Raw genomic sequence first — 7,640 nt, forward strand, 5'->3', positions numbered from 1 at the left:
TTAGTCTGGTAAACATAAACCCAAAACCAGTGAATAGTTTGGAAGACCATCTGAGACAATGAGAGGACAAACATCTCTCTAAATCACACCTGAATCTGGAGTCAGGGACTGTATGAGGGGGCAAACATCTCTCTAAATCACACCTGAATCTGGAGTCAGGGTCTGTATGAGGGGGCAAACATCTCTCTAAATCACACCTGAATCTGGAACTAGAGTCTGTATGAATGCTAGATCAATGCAGATCAAGCCTATATGAAGCCTTGTGCCTGGAGCTAATGAGACATTGTTAGTAATCCCGGTTATGAATTGGAAGCAGACTTAATCTTACATCAGCTTTAAAATGATTAAAAATATCATGCAGTGCCATTCAGGTATCCAAATGTGTGCCTTAACAGAATTCTGTGTAAGTGAATGCAGCGTATGGCAGGGTCCATAAAGAGGAGAGTGCAGGAGACACAGAAAGCCATGAGGGTCATTTTTGATTTGCAATGAATCATATTTAACCAGTCTGTCTTTCCTCTCTCTCCCTTTTCTCCTCTCTTCATCTTTCCTCTAACTCTCTACCTGCCTCTCTCTCTCCCGTTTTTCCCCCTTCCCCCTCTCCTTCTCTCTCTCCCTCTCTGTACCTGTTCTCCCTCTCCTTTTCTTTACCTCTACCTCCACTTTTTTCTCTATTCCTCTCTTAACCTCTTGTTCTTTTTTTCTTTCTCTATCTCTTTCTCTTTCTTTTCCTTCTCTTTCATTCCTTCTCTGTGTTCATCCATTTGCTTTCCCAGGACGAGGGTTGGCAGGTGAAGACTGGGCAGTGAAGATGTCTCCTCCTTAGCCGTGCAGAGTGGAAGCTACACAACTACGCAAACGTGACACACAATCGTTTGTTATCATGTACAGCATTAGATGTGCTCCCACACACATGCACATGCATACACACACACAAGCACACATACTTACACACTCTCACACACAGACCTACACATGACTGCACATCCAAACATACCCAGACAAACACCTCAAAGGAAGACATATCTGTGTAGAAGATACTGTAAATAAATCAAATTAATGACACATACCTACGCACACACACACACACACACACAGACACACACAGATCATCTAACCTATTTACTGTGGTGGGTCTGACAAGTTGGAGATGTGGCAGTTGATGAAGTAACATTAAAAGAATCTCATGGACCAATGATTGGGGGGCGAAACACTGGAAGAAACAGAAGTATGGAGGGAGGCCCCACTCTTACCGACTATCAAAACAGGGCCTTTCCTATACAGTAGAAAACAAAAGAAAGAAAAGTAAAAAAAAAAAATCAAGTAGAGTAGAGAGGCTTCAGATAATGATTATCAAGTGTATATAATTTAGTTTAAGAGGAATAGAGGCAGAAACAAAACAAATGCAAAATAAAACTACTTTACATGAAACTGATTAAATCACACTATAACACAATTATTATTATTATGATGATGATGATGATTATTATTATTACTCTTATAATTCCTATTATCTGCATCATCATTGGATTTATGATTAAAAGTGATGATGGCATTAATAGATTTTAAATTTCTACTTTTTCCTGAAATAGGGGTGGGGTGGCCTGGGGACTTTGGGGGGAAGTTTTAATATTTAAACTATTTTTATTTATTAATTAATTTATAAGTTATTTTTTGGTAAAGGGCAGGGACTACTGAGGGTGTGTGTGGGATGTAATTTTTTGATTTTAGAATTTTTTAGAGAAATCCTTTGAAAGTTTGAAAAATTCAGACTTTGGACCTGGGTAATTATTATAATTATGAACTATGATGATATTTATTTCTTATTTATTGATTCCATTTTTAATCCAATCTGTTTTTAAGTTAAAATAAAAAAAAATACAATACAACTTGTTTACTCTGCTGTTTTTTTTTATGTGTGTGTGTGTGTGTCCAAAGTAATATCTGAGTTTGTCTGTCTGGAAATTGTCTGCAAACACTCAATGAATTTAGTCTGAGAGTGTGTGGTGTGTGTGCGCACGCATGTCTTTGAGTATGTTTTGTGTGTGTGTGTGTGTATGTGTGTGTGTGTGTGTGTGTGTGCGTGCAGGTGTGTGTACATGTGTGTGTGAGTGTGTACACACTTATCTGTAGCCACTGGAGGGAGACAAGGATGTTGCAGTGGAGCAGGGCTGCACTGATTCCTGGGTCATCAGTCTCTGAATGATCTGCTGTGTTAGCGATCATTTACACCACTGGTTAGTCAACATAGTGTTGGAACAGTGTCACTTAGTTATTTATGAAAGTTTGTCCTTAACTGCTTGATAAAATCAGTAATCTGATTACATTTCAGGTTATCATTGTGTGTGTGTGAGTGTGTGTGTCAAGGGATCAAAGTGCAGAAGAATTAGCCTTGATTGGCACTGATTGGCAAGAGAATTGAGTGGCGCACACAGACAGCTGTGGACACCACCGACGTGTAGTTGTTCTTATTATACTTTCTAGTCTACTTGGAGTCCGTCCATGAGCAGTTGGTGATCCTGTAGCATAGTTACTAAAAATTGGAAAGTACACGGACGTCTGCACAGAGCCCATCCTTCACCCTCTGATGGCGAAATGTGTGTCAGTTTGACCCTTGCCCACTCGCTGTCCGTTCAAAGTCTCTCTCTCTCGTCTTTCACACATACAACCACAACTGGCTGTTAAAAACAAATCAATCCCTATACTATCTCCTACTGAAGTATGTAAATATTACAGTATGTGTGATGTTGTAGATGGGTAGTCTGATGTCTAGATGTGTGGGTTGTTCACCCTGCAGCAAGAACACTCTGAAGCCCTGGAATAGCCTGGTGTGAGATGTGCTATAGTGACCTTTTCCCTTTGCACCCAACCAATGTAAGCATGACAAACTGCTAAACCATGCCCTCTATGTATGTGTGGAGTTGGGTTGTCTCATCTCAACTGAAGAAAACGCTTGATCATCGGACCTTCACAGCATTTAATCCATTCAAGGTCCAGTACTTTCAATTCATAACAGCTGTTTGCCCTAGATCTGAACGTTACTCTGCTGATGAGTCCCATGGTCCACTGATTAATCTTGTTATGTTTTTATCATGAAGAGATTAAACTATCCGGTATTGCTAAACCTGCCAACCTAAACTTCAGACCGGGCGTCCGGAAGCCTGCATCCACTCATCATCGTTTTTCCGCCCGCATGTTCGACTCACGTGTTCAGACGTCATGCACAGATCCCTCCCGTTCCGTTATTCACGCGCACTCTCTCACTCCACCCCTGTCCACCCCCTGAAATCCGTTATTCACTCTTTCTCATCTAACCTTCTGCGTTCCGTTCTCCCCAAACAGCGGGACCGACCGACGCCTATTCCCTGGACGTTCAATATTTCAGCCCTCTACGGATGAAAGACAAAAAAGAGCAGGGGGTCTCATCTTACGACAGCAGTCAAGAACGGCTTCAATACAGAGAGCAGGCTGGAACAGACTAGACGGGAAAGAAGTTTGGAACTATTTGCGTCCCTTCATTACACATCTCATTCGTGTATTTTACTCCCCATGGAACTTTTTGGGAAAGATGCGGGTGTGTAGCGAAGGCAGACAGGCCGAACCGTAAACCCTAAACTCTTTGCCGGTAACCACGAACTTATCACAGGGACCACAAACGCTTTTCTCAGGAAGGTGTTTTACCCCTGCCTTATTGGATCTCCTCAAACCTCAATTTTTTTCATTTTTCAATTTCAACTTTACATAGAAGAGCTTCTCTTCGATTTTAAGCGGACCAAAGTGAGTATGGTTATTATTAATGATTACGGATATAATTTGTTCTTCTATCCCTTGTAGCACGCACACCTCTGTGGAGGCCGTGTTTTACACCTTGGTATGACATTAGGTCAGGATGGTCCGATCATGTGTTTGAGCGAAGCGTAAACATGCGCAGTCATCACAATTCCCTAACTTTCACACTCGATGTTGGAATGTGTGGAATGGATAAAAGCATAGTATTCTCTTTGAGAGAAATGTTTCTGTTCTTTATTAAAATAAACAGCACACAGGGGCGAAGTAGATTCACTATTGAAGTCCAGGTGGCATTGTCAAATCTTAACATGAGGAAGTGCTTTCCACCACTTAACATGCGTAAGTCTAATTTGCGTAAATCTGTGTATCAAATGGCTTGAAGTACCGGTCATTGGGGGTGATGTCCTTTCATTTTCAGTCGATGCGTTCTTATTGTCTTGTTGATGACTGCTGGATAGCGGTCAGCGCACCCAGATGAGTTGAGTCCCTCCCTGTGGCTTGGTCTTAAGTGTGCAGTAACCCAAACGCCGACTACGCCACGGCAATGGGTTATGTAGCGTTTAAAGTCGCTTTAAGGAACGTCAGGAGTGAATGAATGAAAGAAATATGCCTGTCACGATTGGTTACACATACATTGAACAAGACTGAACAGTTCAACTGACCGGATTGCTGGCCAAGGTCCAATCTGAATTTGCTATTTCCAATTTGTCTGATAAATATTCGAGACAAATGCTGTCCTTGTTTGAGCTGCTACAGCATCCCACTTGAGGTGGTTCTTCTCTTTCAATATTAAACAAGGTGGCATACAATGAGGACATCAGCCTTTAGACACACCACTTTAGAAAGCCAGTGCATTTTATCACAACGACCTTTCTCCAGCGTTGCATTTAATTCAAACTCTGGCCAGCTGCTTTCAGCTTGTAGATCCCGGGCTGAAGGCCCATCAATCAAAGATTTAAGTAAACATGGCATTAGATCCATTGTGCAGGTGTTTGACTGCGGCAGTGTATGCATGTGACAGTCAAGAGGCATTCCTCTGACAGAGTTTATATTGATTTGAGGCGCCAGTTGAACGAAAACACACAGACAGGCATAATTTGACTCCCAAATCTGGTGGACTGGAGTTTATTCATTAGTGTGTGTTTGTCTATCTGTGTGTGTGTGTGTGTTTTGTGTAGCCTTCCACTGACTCAGCCTGATTATATGGCTTTGGTCATGAGCGGTTGTCTGCCTGAGCCTGTGAGGGTGAGTGATAGGATCCCACAGCCAGGTCTGATTCTGATCCGTTCCAGAGTGGACGGATCCACTCTCAGGGGAGACCCTCAGACATGCTGTCAGTAGCACAGAACAGGTGGATGAGATCATGTGTGTGTGTGTCAGGCCTGACTGTGGCTGATTGACTCTGAATGCAGGACCTTTGGGTATATAGATAAAGAGCTCTCTGATCAATTATTGATGGACAACAAGCCGATAAATCAATCAGATTAGCCCTTGTGACTGTTTTCACTCTGAGCAAACTACTGCATGTTCTGCATCTCTCTCTCTCTCTCTCTCTCTCTCTCTCTCTCTCTCTCTCTCTCTCTCTCTCTCTCTCTGTGTGCGTGTGTGTGTGTGTGTGTTTTTTATGACTTTTAAAGAAACAGGATAAGGTTGAGAAATCTTTATGATGTCACACTTTGGACCTGTGGTGAACCTGTCGTGTGGTGAAAGCTGACTCCGATCTTGACTCCCTCCACACTGAGCGTGCCCTGAGTAACGCCAGCGTCACTGTGAGCGTGCCTGTGTTTGTCCTGAATGGTGGGAGCTCTGCCAGCAGGGCTGCCGCTCGCTGCCGTCTGACTGGGCTTTTCCACCTCCTCAGGCGGGATGTGGAATGCCTGGGGCATGACAGGAATTAGGGCTAATTTGAGACAGTCATACAGTAGTGCATCTCCTCACAGCGCTGCAGAGCCACAGCACTGGCTTATGGCACAGAGGGAACTGCAGGGACACCTGTGTGAAGTGGGGGTTAGTCCAGAGAATAGCGCTCTGTAGAAGAGTCTGCACTTGGCCCTGACCTGGGGCATACCTGATCAGTGCTAGAATCAGTGCTATCTGGGTAATGATGCCATATCTCATTTTGGCTGAGAGAGAGAGAGAGAGCTAGTGTGTGTGTGCGTTTGTGTAACATGATATCTGCTGAATTGATGGGACTTTGTTGTAGGGTCCAAACACTAACGCTCATTTGCTTGATACAGCGATACAGAGCAGATACCGAGCATTCCAGCTATAAGATCGTAGAGTATAGGTTGTGTGTGTGTGTGTGTATGTGTGTGTGTGTGTAAGTAAGATACAGTATAGGTGGTGATTTTTACCATCAAGAATGACATGTGCTTACATGATACTAAAGCATGTGAGTGGCCTTTGGGTAAGGGTGGGGATCACCACAGAGGCGCTGATACTGCATAATCACATCGTGTGCACCTCGTCATTATATTACTGCGTTTCTTTAAATTTTATAATACAGCAAGTATTGCGATCTATTTCTTCGATACAAAAATACGTTGTTTCGTACACTGGGAGTTTCTGCAGCCATGTTGGCACGGTTGGTTAGTCTGAAACTCTGACTTCCTTTCCAGTTTCCACTGTGATGCAACAGAAGAACATGGTCTTGCACCATCTTTTGGACTTCAGAAGCAATGCTATCAGAGTAGACCTATGTAAAATTAAATTAAAATCATAATATTAAATAAATAGATACAGTACATATTGATACTTGATGCCACTAATACAACACTATATATATTTGCTCCCTCACCACTACCTTCGTGTGTCTGTAACTGACTAACAGTGTGTGTCATGTAATATGCACAGGAAAGGCAAGCAAATTCATTCACACGGATATTTATTGTGAAATTAGTGGCTACAACTATTGGCTGTGCCCTATGGGGAAGGAAACAAGGAAATGTGTGTATGTGTGTGTGTCTGACTCAATTTACCCAGAGACATCTCTTCTGGGCTAGCCCCTGTGGTGAGTTGTAGAGTCTTTCATTTATAATGAGTCATAAGACAGTTATGTACGACTCAGTGTGCGTCATTATGATTCCTGATCTGCTATTTAGCACACACACACACACACACGCACACACACACACACACACACACACACACACACACACACACACACACACACACACACACACACACACAGACACACACACACACACACACACACAGACACACACACACACACACACACACACACACACACACACACACACACACACACACACACACACACACACACACACACACACACACACACACACACACACACACACACACACACACACACACACACACACACACACACACACACCCTGCCAGGAACACACACACACCCACATATATCCTGGAAGCCACCCACACTAATTCACTCAGTGTCTTAGACTCCCCAGTACTCGCACACATCATGTCATCTTGGACTTGATGTGTAATTATAAAGTTTGATCTGTGCCTAGCCTGTAGAGGCATGTTGTTAGTAGAGCAACCATGAAGCATAGCTAAAGCTGGAGCCGGGTCAAGACCCGTGTTTGTTTGTCAGATAATAGCTGCAGTGGTGTGAAGCTCAGCTTCCTCCCCCACATGGAATCTCAAACAGCCGGCTAAGATCACCATGCACGCATGGCTCACAAAATACTTCCACCCCTCTATCCAGTCCAGCACACACACACACACACACACACACACACACACACACACACACACACACACAAAGAGTAACATGATTGGTCCAGAGGAGAATGGCCAGAGTCTAGTCATGTGACTTAGGCAGCCAGTGGGAGTGGACAGAGTGAAAGGAGCAGAGAGGG

The 7,640-nt window shown here is 43.4% G+C and overlaps 1 protein-coding gene across 1 annotated transcript in view; it reads left to right on the plus strand.

Annotated features, from left to right (window-relative positions):
- Positions 1 to 3,645: 3,645 nt before the first annotated feature.
- The window catches only part of cers2b (ceramide synthase 2b), a gene marked incomplete at its 3' end in the record, with an annotated part of 24,619 nt that continues 20,624 nt past the window's right edge, over positions 3,646 to 7,640 (plus strand). The window contains exon 1 of the mRNA XM_080857670.1: positions 3,646 to 3,777. The remainder of the gene's footprint in view (positions 3,778 to 7,640) is intronic.

This window comes from Sprattus sprattus, assembly GCF_963457725.1.
Source record: "Sprattus sprattus genome assembly, chromosome: 19".
Classification (NCBI taxonomy): domain Eukaryota; kingdom Metazoa; phylum Chordata; class Actinopteri; order Clupeiformes; family Clupeidae; genus Sprattus; species Sprattus sprattus.